This window comes from Rhinolophus sinicus, linkage group LG02, assembly GCF_036562045.2.
Source record: "Rhinolophus sinicus isolate RSC01 linkage group LG02, ASM3656204v1, whole genome shotgun sequence".
Lineage (NCBI taxonomy): Eukaryota > Metazoa > Chordata > Mammalia > Chiroptera > Rhinolophidae > Rhinolophus > Rhinolophus sinicus.
In genome coordinates this window covers 191954435-191979931 of record NC_133752.1, presented here as the reverse complement: position 1 = coordinate 191979931, position 25497 = coordinate 191954435, and the positions used below count along the sequence as shown (strand labels likewise).

At 53.3% G+C, this 25497-nt stretch overlaps 1 protein-coding gene across 3 annotated transcripts in view; it reads right to left on the bottom strand.

Moving 5' to 3' along the window:
* Positions 1 to 25497, bottom strand: part of PICK1 (protein interacting with PRKCA 1) — a 71445-nt gene that overhangs the window by 17208 nt on the left and 28740 nt on the right. The window contains exons 1-2 of one of the 3 annotated variants that reach the window (XM_074326386.1): positions 11828 to 11843; positions 4494 to 4594 (exon numbers count right to left, since the gene is read on the bottom strand). The exons of 1 other annotated variant lie outside the window; for it this stretch is intronic. The gene's annotated coding sequence lies outside the window, so the exon portion shown is untranslated. Of the gene's footprint in view, positions 1 to 4493; positions 4595 to 11827; positions 11844 to 25497 lie in introns of those variants that run through there. One more of the 3 variants, XM_019752959.2, reaches the window with a different exon arrangement.

The window sequence follows — 25497 nt, the reverse complement described above, 5'->3', positions numbered from 1 at the left end:
GAGTTTTGGAATTTCAGTTTTCAGCAAACAGCAACCTCCAACCTAGGAGTTTTAACATAGCCTGCAGCTCTGCCACCCCAGGACGACCCCAGACCAAATCCGAGCTCTGCTAGTTTGTAGCTGGGGGATGTTGGGCCAATTGCCCTTTTCCTCTGAGCAGAATGGGAATGATGCCTCCAAGATAGGAATTATAAAGACGAAACTAAAAGGGAAAAGCGAGTCTGAAAGTGCTTTGTGAGTGATTCACTTGGCACAGACGTCAGAGGTTTTTGTTGTCATTCCTCATTGTAATCATTTTGCCTGACTGCTTCAGAGGGCTGGGTGTAGGACACACCTAAAGGGCCATTGGATGCTCAGGCCCCTGCATCAGACTCATCTGGGAAGCGTCTTACGTGCAGATTCCTGGGCTCTGTCGCAAACCTATTGGATCCATCTCTGGGGAAGGAGGATTTTCACAAAGCTGCATGGGCTTGAAGGCTGCATTTTCACAAAGCTCCATGGGCACCTTCATTGCTGACTGCAACGGACGGCTGTCTCAGAGGCTCAGGATGTAGAGTGTCTGTGCAGCCGGTGTGCCTGTTCCTCCTGAGTGTGAGGCCTCTGGTGCCAAGAATCCCTGCCCCAGAGTCCTCACGTTAGGAGGAACTAAAGGCCTGGGAAGGCTTCCTGGAGGATGTGACCTCTCAGCTGAGTCCTGAGGAAGGTGTTGTACCCAGGCAGGGTGACACCGGCAGAGGGCACAGGTGGAGCGGGCAGTGGGGGTTACCAGGTACAGTCCCTGTGCTCAGGAAGTCACTGTGGTGGGGCGAGGGGGACTGAGACAGACAGTAGGGGCAGTGACCGGGGTGATGAGGTCACCAAGTCCAAGTGGAAACATGGGAGAACCGTTATTTCTGCCAGAGTCACCGGTGAGAGGGGTCAACAAGGGCCTCAGAGGGGAGATTTGAGCATCTTCTTCAAGATGGGTAGGATTGCAGGGGTTGCAATGGGGGCGAGGACATCCACCCACTTCCAGGAGGCTGAGCCAGGACTGGTCCTCAGACCCTCTCTGTCCAAGATTGCGCCTTCTCCTTCTCCCCTGCTCCGCTCTTGAGGCTATCCAGGCAGGCGGATGACCTCTCGCCTGGCCTGGCCCTGCCACTGAATACTGTGTGACCCCAATCTCTCTTGGGCCTGGGTCCCCTGCAAGATTCCACCCCTCAGTTCCCAAACCTCAGGTTCAGTCTGGAAAAGCTTGCCCCCACCCCAATCCAATATTCCTGGGGATGTGCTGCCACCCAGTGGCCATCGGGAGAAACACCCCCGGGGCACCAGAGTGGCAGGAGAGTTCCCCCTACTTGTCCACTCCTGTCCTTGTCACCGCCCAGCCCTGCTCAGGCTTTGTAGCCTGTAGGCGATGGATAAGGCTGGCCATACGCGTGCCATGCTGTGTTGGACATGCCTACCGCTCAGCACTGCTGTGGCCCCAGCACAGGGCCTGACTCACACTGGCTTTGCAGGCTCCTGTAAAGGGCAAGAAACGAGGGGTCGGTGGGTGCTATTCAGCTCAGATACTTAGAGCATGGGTTTTTAAATCGAACAGATAGTGACACTAATACTAGCAGCCAACACTTACTGGGCATTTACTGTGCATCGGGCCCCTTGCCAAGGCGCTTCCTTTCATTGTCTCATGTGAACCTCACCACAGCCCTTTTAAGTGAGGTTAGTCATTTACCTATACATTCATTCATTCATTCATTCGATAAACTGTATTAATACCTACTACATCCAGGCTGCGAGGACATTTCAGGGAACAAGAAAAGCAAGGTCCCACCCTGACATGAGTAGACACAACAGACCCTGAAACTAGGTAAGACCTCCCACTTCAGTGCATTGGGCGAGGCCCCAAATCTAAAGGGGAGCCCAGTGGGAAAGGGTGCCAATGTGGACTTGTGGGGAGTTGGTGGTGGGCTGGACAGAGCATTGGCTGAGACCAGCTGTGTGACCACAGAAATGTCACTTGACCTCTCTGAGCTTTGGTCTCCAAGGCAAAATGGCTCTCATAAGAGACCAAGTGTTGGTTTTAAAGTTAAGTCAGACCATGACACTCCCCTGCTCAACCCCCTCCAAAGTCTTCCCATTACACGTGGAGTAAACCCTGGGTCCTCACCTAGAGATGGAGGCCTGGCTGCTCCTCCAGCATGTCGCCCACTCTTCCTTCCTGTTCACTTTCTGTTCAAGGGCCTCTGGCTGCTTCCTGTTCCTGGAACAGGCTGAAATATTTCCACTTCTGGGCCTTTACTCTTACAGGTCCCTCTGCCTGGAATGTTCTTCCCCCAGGCATGCTGACTCCCTCACTTTATCCTCACCTCTCCTCACGTTACCTTGTCAGGGAAGCCCTCCCTGAGCACCCAGCTCAAGTACAGACCTGGCTGGTCGCTGTCAGAACACCCATTCATCCCCGCTGGGCTCATAGCACAGTTTGGGATGACGCATTTGTTTGCTTCTTAATCAGCTGCTTGGCTGTCTCCCCACCAGACTGCAAGTTCCCTGGGGGCAGGATCCTGGCCTGCTCAGGTCACACCGCTATTGCTAACACCTAGCATAGTGCCCGGCCTATAAGAATATTCAGTGCATTCCTACTGAGTGAACGAATAACCATGTCACCGAGAGCAGGAGCCCAGAGACTAGGCAGTGATCAGCGAGGCCCTGTGTCAGAATCTGGACTTGGGCTGGCACTGGGGAGCCACGGGAGACTGGCAGACGAGAGCCACAGCAGCTGGATCTGTGCGCGGACTGAAGCCTACTGGCTACCATAGCAGGTTGACACGGGGGGGCATTGTCCCTCCCTCCCTGAGTCTGCAGCAAGGGGAGTTAGCAGGGACAGGGGCTGCTTGACTGGGAAGCCAGGGTGGGGAGTCAAAAGGGAGCCCTGGCTGGGTGGGTCAGCCCTGGGGTCGTTGTGTCCGTGGCGCCAGATCCCATAGGGACAGGAAAGCTTCTCCCACCTGGGCGGCAATGGCTGACCAGGGGAATTGGCATTGCTCAGAGGCATTTGCATCCTTCCAGAAGCCCACTTTCAGCTTTGATGGAGCCATGGACCTCATTGTCCTTGGGGTGCTGGGCAGCTCTCCCCTCTACTCTCAACTGCCTCCTGGGCTGCCTCTGACCAGAGGTTGGATGTGGGCTTCCATGGGGCCCGAAGTCCCCCCAACGACCCCCAAAACAGCTCTATTCCTGGCTTTACTTGGCATATAATGGGCTGACCCCTGACCTCCCCTCCCCCTCGCCTAGTGCTCTGCCCCCTGGGTTAGGTCAGTGATGAAAGCTGGTGGGAGCCCAGGGGGTTGGAGGGAGAGGGACAGTGCCTGATTGTTCCCTGCCCCTGGCGGCCCGGCTATGCTGTCTGTGGAGTGACCGGCCCTTTGCTCTCTCATTCCCTCTCTCCCCTTTCCGCCCTGACTCTCACTCTGTCATTCTCCCTCTTCTCTTTCTGTAGGTCAGGGGTTCTCCAACTCAAGTGGGACCTTAGTAACCACACAGATGCTGGGGCACCCCCAGAGATTAGGAATCGGCAGGTCAGCACGGGGGCCCGTGGTTCAGACATGGGGCTGGGAAGCCTGGCAGGACCCTACATTGGCAGGAGCCTGGGACCAGAGACGTAAGACCCCGGGCATCGTTGGCCCTGAGCTTCCACTAAGTATGGAATGGACTCCTGGGATGCTGAGAGCCAAGCCAGCCTCACAGGAAAGTACGTGTGACACAGATGTGACTGTTTCTTCTTCCTCTTTCCCCTCTGACCTGCCACACCCTCACCTTCAATATCCATACGTGTCAGGCTCCGTTTTCTCCCATCGGTCTGGCTGTCCACCAATGAATACCACGCTGGCTCACTGCCTACAGCTTTAGGATCAGCCCTGACATTTGGTAGGGCACTGCCCCTCCCTCGTTCTTCTTCAGGAGCCTCGGCTATGCTTAGTGCTTTGCCCTTTCTTGCTACTTTCAGAATCATCCTGACGAGCTCCACCAAAACCCTGTGCGTGTGTGTGTGTGTGTGTGGGGGGGGGGGGATCAGGACTGAATTGAATCTAGAAATTAGTTCGGGAATTTTTGTGACATTGAATCTCCCTATGCGAGTTAATGACTCTCTCTCTGCAATTATTTAGGTCTCTCTTCTATGTTTTATTAAGGAAAATTTCGTGTGTACAAAACTAGAAGAGGAGAATGCAGCTCCTTTTACCCAACACCTAGCCTTACCACTTGTTCCTCACGGCCACTCTATTTTCAGCCGTAACCCTGTCCGTTCCTGCCCATTCTCCCATCCCAGCCTTCATTATTTTGAAGCAAATCTTTGCGATCTTCTTTAATGTCTTCTAATAACATTTTTTGTCTTACCTTTCGTTTCCAAATAATTATAGATTGACAGGAAGTTGTAACAATAGTACTGAGAGGGTCCGTGTTCCCTTCACCCCATTCCCCCAGTGGTGACATGTTACATCACCACAGTACTTTACCAAAACCAGGAAATGGACATCAGCCCCATCCGCAGGTTAAAGATGGCGTTTTACATGCATTCATTCGTGCGCACGCGTTATGTTCCATGCAGTTTCATCACCTGTGTGGATTGATAGAATCACCACCACAGTCAGATGCAGAAGTGTCCTGCCACCACAAAGACCCCTCGCGCTGCTCATTGATAGTGACACCCACCTCCCTTCCCTCTCTGCTCCCCAATCCTCCAACCACCAATCGGTTCTCCATCGCTAGACTTCTGTCATTTTGAGAAGGTGACATGAACAAACCACACAGCATGTAACTTTTGGAGACAGGTTTTTTCCCTTCACACAGTTCCCTCGAGCTCCATCCAGGTGGTTGCATGTATCAACAGTTAGTTCCTTTTCATTGCAGAGTGGCACTCTGCATGTCCTAACCGACGGGCATCTAGGTTTTCAGTTTTTGACTCTTACAGATAAAGCTGCAATGCACAATCGTGTACATATTTTTGTGTGGAAATGAATTTTTTATTTCTAACAAATGCCCAGAAATGCTGTTGCTGGGTCACATGGTAAGTATATGTTTCATTTTTTAAGAAACTGCCAAACTATTTTCCGGAGTGGCTATATCTCAGTCACATTTTATGCTTTCCTCTATAAATATTTTGTCAGATTCAATTTGTGTTAAATTTGTAAATGGAGGATTTTTAAAAATTACACTTTGTTGCTCTGATGTTTATAAATGCAATTTTTATTGAAATATAATTTACACACCATAAAATTCATTTTTTAAAAGATTTTGTCTTTTTTTTTTTTTTACTGTCTTATTAGGAGACTCACTGCACCTCTTCCAAAGTTGGCACCCTAAAATTCATCATTTTAAAGTGTGCAATTCAGTGGTTTTTAGTGTATTCACAAGGTTGTGTGTGCAGCCATCACCACAGTCTAATTCCAGAACATTTCCATCACACCGAAGGGACACCTCCCATTAGCAGTCACCTCCCATCCCTCCTTCTCCCCAGCCCCTGGCAACCATGAGTCTGCTTTCTGTCTCTGTGGATTCGCCTATCCTAGACATTTCCTATAAATGGAATCTCCTAAATGTGGCATTTTGTGACTGACTTCTTTCACTTAGCATAACATTTTCAAGGTTTAGTCACATGCTGTAGCTGCAATTCATTTTTGATATTGATTTGATATGGGAATATCCTACCTCTGCTAAATTTTTCATAGTTCCAATAATGTCTCTGTAGATCTTCTGAGTTTTCTATGTAGACAGTGTTATCATCTGCAAATAATAACAGTGTGCTTCTTCCTCTCCAATCCTTATACCTTGTTGCTGTTGTTTTATGTCTTACTGCCCCAGCTAGGACCCCAGGTATAATGTTGGACAGATGCATGGACGAGGGCCAACTCGTCTTCGCCGCTTTTAAGGAATGTGTGTCCGTTGCCCTTTTGGGAACTGTGTTTCTGCTGGTTTTTGTAGATAATCTTGATTAGTTTAAGGAAGTTTCTTTCAATCCCAAGTTTGCTAGAACAGTTTGATCGTAATGTATTGCCAGTGCCGAGATGACCTTATGACTTTCCTCCCGTAATTTAGTACCGTGATGAATGGCATTAATAGATTTTTTTAATATAAAAACACATTTCTAGGATAAACCCAATTCTGCCATGATGTCTATATCCTTTTTATTCATTGCTGGTTTTGTTTTGTTAGTATGTTATTTGGGGTTCTTGCATCGAATTTCACAAATGGGACTGGTCTATGATGTCCCTTTGAATACACTGTGTAAATGGAAAAGCCATCTCTGACCTTAAGTGACACTCACAAAGCCTCTGTCTGTGTCTCTGTCCCCTCCCCCATACACACCAATCTGACTTGAGGGGTGCCTCTGTGGGAGGCAGAGGGAGGGAGGTACCCCCAGACCCCTGAGGCAGCCACAGAGGATGGGAGCTCAAGAACCGGGACCTTGAGCCTCGGAAGGGCCCACAGAGCTGTGACATGGCTTCTGGGCCCCTCACTGAAGAGGGAGGCTTCACAGAAATCTTCCCCTCCCTTGTCCTTGTGGGGGAGGGGGAGCCCTCCAAAGGAAGTGGCTAAAAAGGGGCCAGGGTCAGGGGTTAATGACCCCATTGTGCTCAGGGCTGACGGATGGCCCCACTTGTCAGTGGCAGTGGCAGAACGTTTGCAGCCCCAGGGAGATCCCCTTCCCGCCTTCCAGTCATCAGCTTGGGGAGGAGCCGGCTGGCCTTTGATAACTGCTGGGGGCCACTGTCCCCACTGTGGGGACACCAGGCCAGCCTCTTCGGTGGGGTCTGGTCTGCTGAGGCCCAGAATGCAGCCCCCCACCTCCTCTACTCCCCACCCACCCCATTCCCTACCATAAGTGGCCGCAGAGAAGGTTCTGACCAATCTGAGGCCCTCAGGCCGGGCTGTCCCACGCCAGCCTTGCTCCTCTTATGGATGGCTAGGTCCTCAGAAGTGATCTGATGAAGCCCAACTCTCCCACATTTTGGACGGGGAAGCAGCGAGGTCTGACTCGGTCAAGGCTGTCTTCAGAGCAGGAGTGGGGTACAGCCGGGTCCTATGACTTCCTGCTCAAATGTGCTACCACCAGGGCCAGTGCAGATGCTGAGGTGAATCAGACATAGTCCTCCCTCGAGGGGCTCACAGGCTGGGGGGAGGGGAGAGCATATGAACAAAAAAAGTATAACTAAGAGTGGTAAATTCAGTACCCTGGGTGTCAGAAGAGGAACCCCTAGACCAGCCAGGAGGTCAGGGAGGCTTCCAGAGGGAGGTAGTGTGGGGGCTGATTCTAAATGGGTGAGTCAAAGTTACACCAAAGGGCTGAGGGCAGCAAGGAAAGGCATTCCAGGAAGAAGGAACAGCATAAGCAAAGGCACAGAGTAAAACTGGCATGGTGTGTGTGAGCCACAGCAATTCAGTGGTGAGAAATGAGGTCAAGTAGTCAGCAGGGCCAGGTTTTCCAGGGCCTCGTATACCACGTTAGATGTTTAGACTCGACAGTTTGTCACTCGGGTGGGGACAAGAGCTTAAAACCAGGTTCTCATCCTGCCTCTATCCATCCATCTATTCGTTCTTTCTTTTTTGTTTTCTCACAGCTTCATTATTTTTATTTTTAGTCATTCCGTCTTTAGTGATCCTCAGGCAGGTCACTTCCTCATGAAGAGCCTCCCACAAGCAGGCCAGGCACCAGGCGGCCTGGTCCCAGCCCCCAAGTGGAACCTGGAAGACCGGGGCTGGGTGAACACAGACACACGTCACCTGAGATTCTCTGCCACCTTGGTGTCCCCAGGCTGGGGCAGAGCAGGGTGTACATGGGCTGTTCTCAGTCCCAGAAGGCTGAAAAATGGCATGGGGACCAGAAGCTTGAAAGAGATGGTTCCAGAGTGAATAATAGGACGTCTACTTTTGACAATCGGAGTGTCCAAAACAGTGTCATTGAGCCACATCAGCCCTGGATGGCCTCGCGGCGACTTCCTGTGACAGGGGAAAAGCAGCTCCCTCTGAGCTAGTTGGGTTTTCTGTGATTGTAGTCAAACGCATTTCTAACTGATTCAAGCTCCTTACCTCAAGCTGAAGATATATAAATACACACGCCCAGATCTTAAATGTCCACGTCAGATGATTTGCCAGAGAAATGGGACTTTCCTAAATATAGGCTACACTCCATGCCTTCATGTCAAATAACTTTAAAAGTTGAAAGTCTTTATTGTAGAAATTTGGAAATACACTAAAAAGACGAAGCACTAAAAATTTTAAGTCACTCAAAAATTTAAAAGTCCCACCACCCAGAAATAACTTGTTAGCATTTTTGTGTTTTCTTTCAGTTTTTTTCCTATCATTTTTAAATGAAGATGAATTCACAGCATGTAGTTTTTTTTCTTTTTGCTTTTTATTACAGATATATATATATATATACACACACACATATATATATAATTTTATATATTTTTAAAGATTACTAAAATCCTTCATAAGCATGATTTTTAGTGGCTGTGTCATTCTGAGTGATTTGCTCAACTCCCTACAGCTGAACAATGAGGTGGTGGCCAGTTGACTGTTCTCCGCGCTGCCAGACATCTGTGCACAGTTTTTGATTTATACCTAGTTTGCTTTAACAAAGTGTGGTACAAATGCGGCCTCCCCTTGCACCAAATCATGAGCAGCGACTGAGCCAGGAGGGTATCCAGTGGGTCATTCAATAAGCAGCCACCTCGCTGTGCCCAGAGGTGTCCTGGGGTGATGTAGTGGCTTTGTCCTCCCTTGAAAGTAGACTGCAAATGTTATCAACAAGGAGCAACTCTGGTTTTCGTTTGGTTTGTTTGTGATAAGAATAGTGACCATAAGATTGACCCTCTTAGCAAAGTTTTAAGTTTTAGCAACTGTTTTCCTGAACCTGGACTGACAAACCCCAAGGGACGTCCAGGTCTCACCTCCTGGACCAGTCAGGAACAGCGGATAGTTGGGTGGCCGGTTAGCTTAGTTGGTTAGAGCGTGGTGCTAATAACACCAAGGTTGCCAGTTTGATCCCCAAGCATGGGCCACTGGGGGCTATGCCCTCCAAAAAAGAAAAGGAACAGCTGATTTGCAGACAGCACCCTCTTCCAGCCCACGGTGCCTCTGCCCACGCCCGGACTTCCTGCACCCTGTCCTCCTCCCCTCCCTGCCCCCCACCTACCCTACCTACCCCACCTACTTAATGGGTGACTCCTCTCTCTCTCTCTCCCCCCCAACCCCAGGTTTATTGAGAGGTAATTCACATATCATACAAGTCACACATTTAAAATATACAATTCAATTATTTTGAATATATTCACAGAGCTGTACAACCATCACCACAATCATTTTAGGACATTTTCATCACCCCAAAAAAGGAACCCTGTACCCTTTAGTCATCACCGCCCCCACTGTGCCCTAGGCAACCACTAATCTACTGTCTGTCGCTATGGATGGACCTATTCTGGGCACTGCAGACTTAACTTCTCTTGCTTGAGTTTCCCCATCTATAAAACGGGGGTGGTAATGGTGCCCCCTCATGGGGTTTGTTGTGAGGATTCAAATACAAGTGAATGCAAGGGCTAGCACAGAGTAAATGTTTTGTGACGTCTACTGTCATTATTATTTGACACCATCTCCAGAGACTGGGGTTCCTCCACCCGCCCACATGCCTTCTACTTGCTCTATAAGCTCATTTCGCCCTCGTCCGGATCCCCAGCCCAGACATCTTTTCTAGTCTCCAGACCTCCCAGCATCTCTACCCAGACATCCCGACAGCCCCCAGACTCAGCGTGCCCTTCCTCCCCAAGCCTGACGGTCCTGCTGTGTCCCTCACTCAGGAAATAGAATGACCTTCCACTTGGACACCCAGGCCAGAAATCTTGGGGCATCCTTGACGCTTCCTTCCCCGTGCCTGCCCCCCACACCTGGCCCATCAATGTAGACTGTGTTCCCCACCTGTTCCTCCCCTGTGGCTGCCCTGACCAGTCTCCCTCACCAGTTCAGTGGTCACAGCTGGGCTTTGGTGTCCAGTGTATTTCCGTCCACCACTCACTGGCCTCAGGGCTAAGGGCAAGGCACCTCACCTCTCTGAGCCTCAGTTTCTTGGACAATCATATAAGATGAAAACAGTGTCTTCACTGGCTTGTTTTGAGGATCATATGAGTAAAATATAGGCAGAGCTTAAGCCCTTGATCAATGTTACTGTTGTCAATATCACTCTCTCACTTGGATGACCCTGTGCTCCTAACCCATGTCCCTGCATCCATCCTGCTCACAGCACAGCCTGCACACGCTTCACACAGGTACCTGTGATGGAGCGTGACCACGTGCAGGACACCGAGAGAAGCCCCCATGGGTACTTCCCTTCATCATCACGATACTCCCACGAGGCAGGTGCTGTGACCCTTGCTTTACAAATGAGGAAACTGAGGCCCAAAGTCCCACAGCTGGAGCTCACCATTGCCTCAGGGTCCACTGTTGGCATTAATGTATTGATTGAAAACATTTATCAAGCCCCTACTGTGTGCCAGGCACTGAGCTGGGTACTGGGAAAATAGTAATAGACCGGACCGGCATAGACCCGGTCCACATGATTTTTCTAGAACACAAATATGACTCCTTTAAAATCCTTCAGTGACCACGCCACGGCCTGCAGGATCCAGTATATATACCTTACAAGGGCAGCCTAGGTCTTCAGGGGGCCCCTCTCACTGCCCTTTGCAGCCCATACTGCTCCCCTCTGCCCACCTCTCCCACCTTCGCTGCCTCCACTCTGCTCCAGCACACAGGCCTGGTGGGGCCTCTCCACCATTACTCACCTTCTCGTCCCCAGCCTCACCTCCAATGCCAGCTCCTTTCCTATCCTCTCAATTTCCTTGCCTGGTGAACTTTTACTCATCTTTTGAGGCCCATCCATAGTCACCTCCTCCAGGAAGCCTTCGTTCCCTAACCTCCCAGCTGGGTGATGAGCTCCCAGACCCCCTGTCTTGTAGTAAGTACACTGGCTCTTTACTGACTTGTCTCTCCTCCTGCACTGTGGCTCCTTGAGGGCAGGCCCAGGGGCGTATTTAACTCAATAAATCTCCCTCTTCCTCTGTTCCCCCAGTATTCCATCCCATCCATCACCAAGTCCACCGATTTTACCTCTTCTCACCCAGGCCTAAAGCTCCAGCCCCAGCACAGTGGTTACAGGTGAGTACACACTGCTAGCGCCACGCAGGTGCTCCAGGAGCAGTCACCATGCTCTGTTTCATGTTTCTATAAATGCAGGGACACTGTGAGATGGGAGAATCAGTGACTGTTTGGAGCACAACCTCCTCAGGGCTCCCTGGCTTCTGTGATTCCAGACAAGGGGGCCGGGATTGCTGTGAGCTGCCTAAGTCCCCTCCCCAGGACCTGGGTCTCTCAATGGGGGTGGGCACCCACCCCGGAGATGACCAGAGCTAGAGTCAACTGGGTGAGTCACACGTCCTGGCTGTATATCCTCTCTGTGCCTCAGTTTCTTCATCAGAAAAATGGCATTGTCACTCTGTCCCTGTCTGCTTTTGTAGGACTGTTGGGAAGGGACAGTGAAGGTGAAAGTGGACAGAGAAGACATTTCAATGTCTGACTTCTCGACACTCCCATCTCAGACACATTCTGTTTCATGTTCAAAACATTCCAGTAAATTTGGTTTGGGGCTTTGGCTGGAGCCCCAAACCCATCTCGGCGTTTCCCATGGCTCTGGGCATATTCTGAGGGCTCTTTCTTGGAGAGCTTTGGGGGAGAAGCACATAGCTCCATCCAGCTGCGGCACCCGCTCCCAGAGCCTCGGGGACACACGGACACTTACCCCGCTGAGCCTCAGTCTCCGCCTCCGGAAGACGGGGCGTCACTCCCGCCTCCGAGGCCGCTGTGAGGATCAAGCGAGATGGTGGGTGGGGAGGTGTCTCGTCTCAGTGCACGGAGGCGGCCTGGGATGGGGGCTGAGGGCAGGGAGGGTCCCCCCATCCCAGAAGACAGGAGATGTGCCACAGGACATCACGTCGAGCTTCAGCCGTCCCACTGTGGCCTCGCAGAAGCCAGGGGCGCCAGGAACGGTGGCTTTCAAAATGGCCGCCGCGGCCACCAGGCCCCTTCTCCTTCCAGGGCGCCTCGGGAGAGGGAGGGCACCATGGCCAGGCCACGGTCACTCTTCACAGCCCAGGGGTGCAGCGTGGGGCGGGAGGTGCAGGGAGGAGGGAGTTGGGGTGGGTGGGGGGCCGGGGAAGAGCCAGAGAGAGGGGCAGGGAGAGGAACAAAAGGTCCCTTTGTGGAGCAGGGCCGGGAGAAGAGCGAGCACATTACCCAATGCCCAGAAGCCATGTTGGTAACAAGAGAAGCATTCTCTACCTCGCTTGGAAAACAACTTGGAGCAGAGAGAGACAGGGAGAGATTTAACCCCATGGGCCCCAGGCCACGGTGGGAGGTGGAGAGAGAGTAAGGGCGCACTTGGGGGCCTTTTGGACTGGAGCTGGGTGACTTCCTGTCTCCTAGGCTGGTCTGCATCAATGGGACCAGAATCCCAACATGGCCGCTTTGCCAAGTCCTGGCAGCCTTGGGACCCAGAGACTGGAACCATGGCTTCTACTGCCCGGGCCTGGTCAGATGTGTGACCCCTGCTCACTCCAAGCTCTGGGACCTGGCCCACCCAACCTTGAGGGGACCTCTCTGAATCCTTACATCTCTGGCTTCAGGTCCTAGGGTCCCGGTCCAAGGCCACCCAGCTTCCCCTTGCCTCCTTTTGCACACAGGGAGTGTATTTCCTCGTAAGGAAGTCCTTACCATTTTTGCACAGTTTTGTCTGTTAGAACATTTTTCCTAAAATTTAATTAAATCTCTTTCATCCTCACCCAGCTCTCTCCCCTTCCCCCACCTTCTACCCACCAGCCCTGGTTCTCAGGCTCCCAGAGACCACATCTGATAATAGGGCAAATGATAGTAAAAGAAGCCACTGTGCTCTGGGCACTTCACATGTATTCACTTAATGACCACTGTTACCTCGGGCCAGCTGCTGTCACCTCTGCTGACTCTGCTTGTTCAAAAAGGACCTAACACAAGACGGCCCGTGGGAGGCACTCCATGAATAAAAGGCAGTAGGTTGCTCTCATTGGCTGAAGGAAAAGGTCCTTGTAGCCTCCTTTCCTTTCTTCCTCCTTTACTTCTACAAATATAGGTTGAACACTGGCCGTGCGCCCAGCACGTCCCAGCTCTGGGGCCACAGCAGTGGACAAAACAGAGCACTCCTGCCCTCAGGGAGCAGATGTTCTTGTCAGAGAGATGGACAAGTGAATATACCAACGACGGGCAGGTGGCCACAAGCTCTATGATGACAAACAAAGCAGGGTAAAGGCAGACAGTGACAGGAGGGGTATGACATTAGACATGGTGGTCAGGAGAGACCCCTGCCAGGATGTGACATTTGACAAAGATCTGAATGAAGAGAGGAAGGCTATCTAGGGGAAGAATGTTCCGATGAGGCCCTATTCTTTTAAGAATATACCAAGGTTGCCCCACACAACAGTGGGGTCCCTGGCACCTGAGATGGCACCACGGGAGGGCGAACCCTGCCTGTGGATGCCCCGGTTGAAGAATGAAGCCTCCTCTTCGGACAGTGTTTAAAGCTTCACAAAGAGCTCTCAGGACGTTCCCTTCCCCCCAACCCCCAGCCCCATTGTGCTGTGACATTACAAATGGCCCAGAAAAGCTGGGCTCAGTGGCTGCCTCCACCTCCGGCAGCTTCCTGGCCCCCAGAGCCTCAGTTTCCTCATCTGTGAAACAGCACATACCTCACAGGTTTGGTGGGTGCCTGAAAGAAGGCAGCTCATTCTTCAGGGGAGAAAACAGCTTCTGAGAGGTGAGTGGTGGCTCATGGTCACCAGAGGGGAAGGGCAGCACCTCCTGTGCCCTAGTGCCAGGGCTTTCCTGTGCCCACTATGTGTTCCCAATGCTCCTGTGGGGCTTCAGCTCAGCCCAGTCAAGGGCTGGAACAGTGGGTGGAGGAGGGCAGGTGCTACAGAAGGTAGTGACAGTATCAGAGAAGCTTCCGATGGCAGGCTGGCCAGTGGGTAAGAGAGGGAGGCTGCACGGCCCACAGGGACGCAGACATGACAGACTTAGGGGTTCCAATGGAATGGAAAGGAAACATGCCCCTACTAGGCCCCAGACCTGGGCCCGGCGCCTTGGGGCTGGAGAGAGAGCGAGACCCCTGTGTTTCTGTCTGCCCCCACTGACTTGCTGTGGCCTCTTAGGCAGCCCCTGGCCTCTCAGGCATCTGCATCCTCATCTGTCAAATGGGCCCCCATCCCTTCTAGCCCCATAGGTGAGGTGAAAGGTGTGCAGGCACTGCAGTGGAAGAAAAGCTCGCATGGAGGCTGCTATAGTGATGGATAATACATACTTATTGGGCTCCAAGTTCCAGGCCTGTGTGCCATTTACCACATGCTCCAACTCAGTGGATTTGTGCAACAGGCAGTGCTGCAAAGGAGAAAGCGAAAGAGGTGGGGGGAGGAGGGAGAGATGGCCATGGCATGGGCAGGGAAGGCTTCCTGCAGGAAGCAGTTGTTGTGTGTGGCTTATGGGGGATAAGTAGGCCAACAGCTATGGATGGGCTTGTAGGCAGAAGGACCAGTACAAGGAAAGTCACAGAGGAGGGAACCAGCTTAGAGAGGAGAAAAGATGACACCAGCCCACTGGCTGGGAAGGTGTCGGGGGAGACTGGGGGGGATCCCAGAAAGCCCCACCTCCTCCTAGGCCAGAGCCCCAAGTCTCACCTCCACCTCCCCAGCCTCCGGCTTAAAGCTCCTGGTTTCCCCCTCCTGCCTCTGCTCAGGCCCAGCCCTCCCCCCGTGTCCTTGCTGGCTGATTCTGCCTCACGGCCCCCCCCCAGGAAGCCCTCTCTGAACCCCAAACGGGGTTGAGAATCCTTCCCCTAGGAGTAGTTCATTCCGTCCCAAGGGGAAAGCACTATTATTGTGCCCATTTGACAGAAGAGAAAGTGAAGCTCAGAGCAATGTCATCATTGTCCAGTTGTACAGCTGAGATTCTAACTCAGAGAGAGGACTGGCTCCTTTGAGTTCTTCCATTACCGCCCCCACCCTCCCCCACCTTGTGCCAGATGACCTCTGTCTCCTTAGATCCAACGCTGGGAGGGATTCCCTTCCTGTCACCCCCGCTTCACAGAGGAGGAAGCTGTAGCCCAGAGAAGGCTAGGGCTCTCCTGCCACCACAGAGCCAGGAGGGGTCCAAGGAGCTGTAAGGCCAGGAGTGGCTGACCCCACTCTTCCAGGTCTGAGAGCACAAACAGGACTGGAACACATGCGTGGGTGAAAGGACAGGCCTGAGGCCCAGCGACCAGCACTAAGGCAGTTCTAGAAGGCAGGAAAGATAACAAGTGAGGACGGGAGCCCAGCATGGCCAGGCCTGGGGAAGTCAGGGGACAGATGGCCGCTGGCAAGGCAGCAGGCCCAACATGGTGGGAGGAGTAGGAGGAAGGGGAACTGGCACGGAGCTGAGAGGAGGCAACTGGACAGGTCTGTGGGGAACTGGGAGAACTGGGGTCGCAGGGTTTCAGGGCACCCAGGTACTTCCCCTGGGATTGCACTGAAGTGGGGGGTCAGGCAGCAGTCACAGGCTTCTTTTGCTTCACGGTCAGAGGGGTTAGGCCCCAATGGAAATTGCACTGGAGACAGTGCGGGTCACGCGGGAAGTCACCCCGTGTGGGCCCTGTGCCCTGGTCCACATCACAAACCGCCAGGCAAGTGCAGGACGGAAGCCTTGAGGCCCTTCCACAAGGCTCTGTCGTCAGGCAAGGGAGTCACATGAAGAGCGGGCAGCCAGGCCACAGTGCCTGCCTTCCGGTGGCCTCCCGCCTCCGTCCTGCCCCAGCTCTTGGAAAACAACTGAGGAAATCAAGTGGAAACACAAATCCGCCATCCAGTCCCTCCTGCTCCCTCAGGCCAGACCCCCCCACACACTCCAGAGCACCCACAAGGGGGCTCAGCCACAGAAGCGTGCCAGCCCAGCACGGTTGGTCTTGGCAAGGCCCAGTGGGTATGATCGTCCGTCCAAGACTCCCCGCTGGGCCTGTCACCCCATCTGGTCCCACAGACCCAGCCCCTCCCCAGGAGGACCTGGGCACCAGAGCTTGAGCCCCACCCTCCTTCCCTTCCCCTGCAACCTCTAGACTCTGGGGTCCAGAGTCAGGGAAATTCCAGGCCTTGCTCCGCCAAAGATGAGCTGCTCACTTTCCCCTTCTAGAAGCGTCACCTTCCTCATCTGTCAAGTGGGAGCCATAGTTCCTGGCCAGTCCCACTTCGCAGTGCTGGTAAAGAAAGACAGAACTGGGGAGGACAGCACTTGGTCAGCTGGAAAGTGCTGGGCCCACAAATGGCCACTTTGGTTTTTACAGAGAGGAGTTGCCTCCCAGGTGTGTGGGGGGAGGGGGGGTGGGGCGGGGTCAGCTCCATTCAGGAGACATGAATTACAGATGGCAATAGGAAGTCCCTAAGAGTACATACCTCTGTCCGGCGGTATGTCCGCAGCCCTCCCAGCACCGTCCACCCCAAATGCCTTCCGGCCCCTCTGCCAACCCCATGGGCAGGCCGCACTCCTGCCTGAAACATGACTCTTTCCCAGAACTCTTCCTCAAATTCCAAGACCTCATTCAGCGGTCTCTCCTCCGTGAAGCTTCCTCATTCGGGCTAAATAAGCAGTGTTCTCCACGCTGTACATCCCATTTCCACCATCGTGGGCCAGCAAGAGTGAGTGTGAGAGCGTGTGAGCAGGGCCCGTGTCTTAATCTGGTCTTGGAGTCCCTGCCTCATGCTCGGCCTAACAAAGCAGAGTTCCACAGGTGTGCCTGAGTGGAGGTGCACGTGGACGTGTGCGAACGTGAGCGTGAGCGTGAGCGTGAGCATGAGCGTGAGCGCTGGAAGAGCTGGCTCGGGACGTGGCCTGCGGCAATGTGGGCAGGGTCAAAGGTTACTGTGGCGTCCCCCATACTCCACTCAGGGCCCCTTCTACCCCCAAGCCCGAGACGCCAGTCTCTCTGGGTCCTGCTCAGCCTGAGGGAGCAGTTTGGTTCCTTGCTGACAGATTCAAGGGCAGCCCAGCCCCTGCCAGGTAGCAGCTGTGCATTTCTAGGAGGAACATGATGGTGGAATTTCAGGCGCGCTGCTGGGGATATGCCATGATGGAAGGGGAGGGGACACGGCCAGTTAGAAAGTAGACAATGTCAACCAGATTTCAGACAGAGGGGACTAGAATCCCAGGGAGGGGACAACGGATGTGAGCAACGATTTGAAGGAAAAACTGTCGCGGGCGATGATTAGCCATGGGGGGATGAAGGGGCGGATGAGTCAAAAATGATTTCGACGTTTCACGCCTGGGTCTCGGGAGAACAGTGGAGCCATTGATAGGGCAGGGAAGTGGGTGGGGGCTGCTCTGGGGACAGGATGGTGACGCGGGTTTGGGACAGAGACTCATAGCATTTTTGGCTGGAAGTGACCTGAGATCATCCAGGTCACACACGAGGAAAGTGAGGCTCCACGCGGAGCAGCCACTTGGCCCGTGTGCCAAGTGTCGGGGCTGCGGATGGGTCCTGGCCAGGGTCAGTGCCTCACCTAAAACATGGTGTGAAGCCTGCTCGGGGCCGGCCCTGGGCTGGGCTCTGGGGCCCCGCAGGCAAATCAGACCCAGTCCCCACCCGTTCACTGTCCTGTGGGAGAGACAGATGTGGGCCATAATTACAACCTGATCAAAGGGGTGCCCACAAGGCATGGGGAGGACTCCGAGGGCCAAGACTACCTTGGGGAGACGTGGGAGTGGGAGGAGTAACCAAGAGAAAATAATAATCCCAGTTATCAGAAGTGGGGCCATTTGTGCCAAGTGTATTTCGTGTAACCCTTGTAACCATCCTACAAGCTGCGTGTCATCATTGTCCCCATCTTACACGTGACGCTGAGAAAGACTGAGCCGGTTGTCTAGGACCTCACAGATCCGACGATGCCCAAACTCGTGCTCTTAACCCCTGCTACTTGGAAGAGGCAGCTGGAACTGAGGCCTGATGGATGACTGGGAGTTTTCCAAGTGACGGGGAAGGAGAGGGTGGCAACAGGCAATGGGACTAACACGTATCAAGGCCCAGAAATCCAGCTTGCCATTGGTAGGGTTTGAGGCCCTGGTGAGCTATAGCCCTGGGCTTCCCATGTGACTTTCCCTGCCCCCTTCCCTGTCCCCAGTCCCCTCACGTCACAGGACCCTACCTGCCCCACCACCTACTGGTGATCTGATGGATTTTCAGGCAAATGAGCTGGGGGTGGGGAAGGAATGAGGGCCTGTCCCCTATCCCCAGGGAACCGTTGCCCATGCTCCCTGAAGCCTTCCCAGCTCAATGCTGCCCCCACCCTGTCTTCCCCATGTGTCATCTTCTCAACCCAGCAGTGATCCTACAAAGGGAGTTAGCCGAGGAGTGAGGGATTGGCCTGAGACACCCAGCACGTGCACAAGCCCACAGGACCTGGGGTCTCAGACCATGGCAGAGCCCCTGAGCTTGGACAAACCACAGAGTGGGTCCTCCGGGGTACTTCTCCATCCCTGGGCTCCCGTCTGCAGGTGGCCCTGGGAGTGAACCAGGAGAGAAGGAGGGTTGGACACAGAACTACAGCCTATGGCCCAGGGTGCTGGAGTCAGCTCAGACCAGCTCATCTAAGCCAATTGTTAAATTCTCTGGAATTTTCCAAGCCTGTTGATGTCATCTTGGAAGCTTGAAATTGGCCCTGGTTGGAGGTTTTACATTGTGAAAATTGTCAGTGCATCTCTCTCTGGCCTCCCCCTCCCCTGACAGAGCTGGTGGTTAAGCATTTACCAACCCACCATCATCCAGGGATCCCATCTCCTGGCTCCCCTGCAGGCTTCTGGGTACAAGTTCCCAGCCAAGGCTTGGGCTTTTGGGGAGTTACTTTTGCTCAAAGTCCATTAGCATCTCCTGCTTGCCACAAATTAAAACCCAAACTCTTTCCCTGGATTGTCCAGCCCTGGCCTCAGCCAATCTTTCCAGCTGCATCTTGAACTGCTCCCTCCATGGCCCCCACCCCTCTCTCTAGCACAAAAATAGACGATACTTCTTGAATAGGCCCTTGCTTTCCAGCATCCACACCTTTGACCACGCTGTTCCCTTCTCCTGGAATGCGCTTCCCTCATATTTTGAAATCCTCCCGTCCTGTAAGGTTTATTCATAATTGATGCCCAATAAATGTTCTTTGAATGGAAGGGGGTTGAATCGAGGCCCTGCAACCAGGACCGAACTGGGGTCTTGGCCGAGGCTGGGGTCCTGGGAAGCCCTGAATCCATCCCCTGACTCAGAACAGAAACATACCCAAAGCCTCCTGCCATCCCACCTTGCTTATAATCTCTGAGGGAATGGAGTGGGAATGGTGGACAGATTGGTATCTGCCCTAAGGGGTGGCAAAAACAAGAACCAACTCAAATCACCCAGGTTACTTGGAAACGAATCCCTTCATTCCCTGTTCAGACTTTTGAATTCCTCTTCATCCTTCAAAGCCCAACCCAGATGCTACCTCTGACAAGAGGTCTTTCCCGGATATTAGTTCTAATACCCGCCTCACCTCTGCCTTGTACATGCTTTGATGGCCACACTCACGGTATTGGTTATGCTTATGTCTGTGTGTCCACTGACCCACAACACCACAGCCAGCAAGGCAGGGCAGGCCCTGATTTAAGTGCCCCACAGGCTGAGGAACTGCTTGTTGAATTGAATTGATCCCATCAGTGTCTTGGGCAAGTCATCCCCTCTGCCTGGGCCTCAGTTTCCCCCTCTGCATAAACTAGACTTGAACTAAGTAATCTCCGAGGACCTTCCACCTCTCACATTCTAGGATTCTGTGAACATATACCCCTCCCTCTCCCCCCATCAGTCTCTAACCTTCAAGTCTCCTTCCCTAATCTCCCAGCCTTCCAGTGGGTGACACCCCTTCCTCAGCTGCCTTCACCACCATCACCCCACGCACGCGCGCGCACACACACACACACACACACACACACACACAACAGACCACACTGCTCATGAGTCAGATCCCTGAACTCCATTTTTCTGGGTGCTCTTTTCTCTCAGGTTATGGATTCCCCTGAAAGGGCAGAGGCCTTGCCCATCCACCCCTGGCCCTGCTCACAAGCCAGGGCACAGGCACCACCCATAAGTACCCATCAGTGGGCTGTGATGGAGCTGCCGGGGCTTGCAGGGCCCTTGGCGAGTCTCAGAGGCCCTGTTCAGACAGGCCCAGAGCTGCCTGCCCATCACAGCAAGGGCTCCCCCTCGAGCCCCCGGGGCAAACAGCCACATCCAGGTCTCTGCCTGTTTTATTCCAACCCTCCAAGGGTGTGTCTGTGCAGGAGTGTGCAGGGGGTAAACGGCTGCCCCTTCCTCTGTCACACACAGAGGATGCAGGTGGCTGTGGGGCCACTGTCCTCCCTCCATCTCCCAAGCACAGCCGGAGACACACATGCACAGGATGCCATATGTGGGCACACTCAGAGGCTGATGCATGAGCGTGCACACACTCACGCACACGGAGGGCCCCAAAGCCCCACATCAGTCACCCTGCGCCAACATTTGGAGCATGGGAGGTGTCAGTCATGCCATTGGGTATGCTTATGGCAGGGGTCCACGTGTGATTGTTAGAAGGGGCTCTAAATCCGTTGTCGGTCCTAACATCTGAGCACCAAGGGCTGTCCGCCACCCGAGGCAGCATCGTGCAGCAGGAAAAGAGGGACTCCAGCCTCCCACGCTGGCCCTGCCTCTCTAAGACCCCAAGGCCCCTCACCACTCTCATGGGGTGACCTCCCGCAACTCAACCTCAATGTCTCACCGTCTCTCACGTACACATGGGGCAGAGTCAGGGCCCAGGGATGGAAGGAACAGAGCAAGATGTCAGAAGGAGAATCCATCCCAGAAGGCTCTGGGGTGATGGAGACATAAAAGTTTACAGCCCGGACTCTGATGCCTCCTGCCTGGAAGCTGGATGATCTTTAGCAAAATCCTAACGTCTCCATATCTCAGTTGCCCCATCTGTAGGACCGTGGTAGGTAATAGCGCCTACCTCATAAAGTTGCGACTATTGAGTGATAAGCTATGTTGCCCGCAGTGTCTGGCAGGTATTAAGTGCTCATAAACGTTCTCCATGGCTGTTACGAGTATAGAGGAGGGAAGTCCAGCCCTCCACGCTCCTTTCCTGAGCACCGAGGGCCATGCACTCACCCTGTGCTGGGCGCTGAGAAGATACCTAAGGTCCCTGCCCCAGTGAGCTCTTGAAGATGGGGGAGGGTCGCTGCCCTCCATGAGATATGTGTGCGCACACATGCACCTGTCTCTGGGTGTGCCAGGGGAAACAGGTAAGGACAGTGAGGGACTGAGTCCTGATGGAGAAGGTGGGGAGCTAGAAGAAGCCCCCAAAAGAGAAGAGGTGTGGCCTCAGAACAGCGAAGAGTAAGAGGAGAGCATTCCAGGAGTGAGGAACAGCCTGAGCAAAGGTACGGATGGTAAACTGTGGCCAGGGAAGGCTTGCTGCAGAAAGCACCAGCTTCAGGACCATCACGACCAGCGAGGGAAGCTGCTGTCGGCTCCCTGTCCGCCTCATTATGCACCAGGCCCCCATCTCCACGCAGCAGGACGCACCTGCTTTACATGCCTCTGCACCTTTGTTCATGAAGCCCCCTGCCATAGGTGTCACCTCCTCTAAGAAGCTGATGAACTTCGCGTGCTTTACGGTAATGATGGGTGCCTCTCTATGCTGCCAGGACAGGCACACCCTGAGACCTGCTCGTGGGGGGAACTCAGTAGAGATTAGTTGAATGAATGAATGAATGAATGAATGAATGAAGTGAATGCCTCATTGGACACTGGTGATTCACCTGATGACTGACCATCCCGCACCCCATGACCACACTGCAAAACCCACAGGAACACTGACACACACACCCAGCCTGGCCATCACCACGTGGAAAGCTGCTCTGTCTCCCTGCCTGCCCCCTCCCCATCCACCCTCCCACCCACACACTTTCCCTCTTGCCTGGGGCAGCTGGTGGGAGGGTGGGGGCTGGGGCGGGGCAGGGCCAGAGGGGCCCCAGAGGCAGCCGGGGCAGGGGGCTGAGGGAGGCTGGGAAAGTCCAGGCTGTCTCTCCTGGGAGGCGGTGAGCGGTGTGGTGGGGCGCTCACAGGGATGGGGGGAGGAGGGTCGTGGGCCCAGTACAGCTGCGGTCCCCTCCCCAGCAGCCTGCCTGGGTGCAGAAAGGCCTCTTTGTTCTCCGCCTTTAAAGGGTAAGAGAAACACTTATGCATGGCAAATTAGCCCAAAAATGTATTTCTCTAAAACACCCAATTGTCTCACCAGGCCTGCAGCTGCAGGGAAGTTCCAGGGAGACGGGGAGGGGGCGGCTTTGGGGTGACCCTGGGGGACAGGGAGAGGAGGTGGGGAAAGAGAGGCCATCTCGCCTTCCCGCCTCTGCTCTCAGAATCTCACAGTGACAAAAGGGCACAGCTGGGGGGAGGGCCCTGGGCTCAGGGAGGCCAACTTCCTGGTGTTACAGAGGGAAACTGAGGTCCAGGGCGGTGGTGTGACTACGGCAGAGAGGGTGCTGGCCGGCAGCACAGGAAGTCTGATGCCAGTCTCTGGACTCTTTCGTCTGTATCCACTGCCTTGTCCATGCTGGGTCCCCAAGGCCAAGCAAACCAGCTGTCCTGGGCATGAAGGACACGCAAGGAAGCTCTGCTCAAAAGCTGCCCACTCAGGGTGTCAGTGCCCAGGAAGACGCATAAGGGCACCAACCAAGCCCCGCTTCCTCCTGAACCTGTGCGTCTGAAGGCCAACACGCGTGGGGCATGCAGGAATCAGGCAAGAGGCACTCAAAGGGAGTTTTCCACTAGAGCCTTCTCCCAGGAGCAGGCAGCATGGCCCCCCTGGACCAGGAAGTGAACCAAACGCGCATGTGCAGTCAGGATTGTACCTGATACTTCCTTTCACGTTCTCCAGTAGCCTACTCTGTGTGGGCCCAGGGAGCGTCTCTGGGCTCCCAAAGGTGAATCAGAAACAGCTCTGTCCCCAAGGAGTGTCTAGCCCCACAGGGAAGACGGATGAGTAAAAAAAAAAAAATGACCATGAAAGGATCCCATGGAGAGGTGAGGTCCAAACTACATGTTGCAAACATGGAGGACAGGGTATTCTGGAGTTGGGGGGGAGGGGCTCCTGAGGATGGCTCCAGGGCTGGACCCTGAAGGGTGAGTCTGAAAGTGGGATGAGGGGACTTTCCAGGCAGAGGGACACGGCCTTGGCTCTTGAGACGACCCTTTGACATCAGAATTCAAAGCTGTTAATTTAAGAGAATTTATTGAGCATCTTCAGATGTAGGAGACACAACAGAAGAAGAAAACACAGTCCTGACTTGAAGGTCATCTCAACTGGACAAAGTGAGTTTATGACATAGAGAAAACACTGAGCTGAACATGAAAAGTGCCAAAAGGAGGGTGCAGAGTCAGGGCCCTGGGACCCTGCATTCAGCTCCTGGCCCCATCTGCTCCCCAGTCTCAGTTTATGCATCTGTATGATGGGGTGATAATATCTACCCAGGAAAACTGTCATGAGAAGTGTGGAAAGAACCAGACCCCTTGGCTGTCCCCCATAGGTTGTCAGTAAATGTTAGTTCTGGCCCCTCAGAGAAGTCTAGAAATGAGAGACGTGGGAGAAAGTGGGGGAGGGGAGACTGTGTGTATGAGACAGAGGGTATGTGAGTGCTGTGGCTGAGTGAGTGTGCGAGTATTAGTGTATGTGATTGTGTGTATGTGTATGTGTATGAGTGAGTAGGTGTTGTGTGTCCGTGCATTAGTGGGTGAGTTGTGCATGCGTGTACTGTGATTGTGTGCGTGTGTGAATGCATGAATGTGTACATGTGTGTGCATGTGTGTGAATGCATATGAGCCAGTGAGAGTGTATGCATGTGTGTGTGGTGATGGGATCGCATGGAATGCTTCTTGGGAAAGGCAATTAAGCTAGGCCTTGAAATGTCAAATGTATGACGAGCCAAGGGTCCTGCAGAATGTCCTTTCTAGGTGGCTGGAGGGACCAGGAAGGAGACAAAGCCCCTTGGGCCTTCAAGAGCCTGGGAGACACCAAAGAGGAGAGAGAAACCTGCTGTGGAGTGGAGGCCTCGTCTCCACCCAGCCTCCCCTGCTTCAAGGGGGTACCAGCACTTAAGCCAGACCGTGGGGAGGAACAAACCCTACCGAGGCCCCCTCCCACGCTCATCCAAGCATCTTCATGGCTCAATAGAGAAACCCAGATTGCTCAGTCGGGTCAACCACACACTCCACGCTCTGGTCCCTGCCTGTTCTCCCTGCTTCTCTCCGCTGCCAGTCGCATCCACACCCCACTCTTCAGCCAGCTTAAATCACCTGCTGAGACACACCGCCTCCCCTCCAACCTCTACACCGAGAATGCAGGAATCCTGGGGCAGCCTCCAGGTGCGGGTCTTCCCCCACTTGTGCCTTCCCCTGCCTTCCCGCACCCCCATAACTTTGTCTTGTGCTCCCATATACACCTATGACAGTTCTTATGCGGTGCTGTAATTTACAAAACTGTGATCACTAGACCCCAAACCATGGGAAAACTTGTCAAAGAATTCCCTCCACAAAAGGCACCAGGAACTGAAAGCAGGGACTCAGACAGGTATTTATTTGCACACCGGTATTCATAGCAGCATTATTCACAACAGCCAAAAGGTGGAAACAACCCAAGTGTCTGTTGATGGATGAATGGATAAGCACAATGTGGAACATACGTACAAAGGAATATTATTCGGTCTTAAAAAGGAATGGAATTCTGACACAGGCTACAACATGGATGCTTGAAGACATTATGCTCAGTGAAAGAAGCCAGAGTCAAAAGGAAAAATCGTGTATGATTCCACTCATATAAGGTACCTACAGGAATCAAATTCACAGAGACAGGAAATAGAATAGTGGTTGCCAGAGACAGGAGGGGAGGGAGGCTGGGGAGTTAGTGTTTAATGGGGATAGAGTTTCAGTTTGGGAATATGAAAAATTTTGGAGATGGATGGTAGTGATGGTTAAATAAAATGTGACTGTACTTAATGCCATTGAACTGTACAGCTAAAAATCGTTAAAGTGGTCAATTTTATGTTGTGTACAGTTTACCACTGGGGGGCAGGGGGGGAGAGGAGGCACCAGGCACAGACAGTTTTTCAAGGAAGTTCTTTTTAGATTTTAAGAAACACTTTTCTTTCTGTGCAACCTGTAGTGAATAATAGAAAAAGACAGCCATCCCGGCTCCCTCCAGGCATATGTCAGGTCTCCTTCTCCTGGGCACCCCAGGCCGGGCACAGGTGGGGGTGGGGCAGATACACAGGGAAGGACGCTGATGGCAATGGCTTCTATCACTACGTTCCCTCAGACCC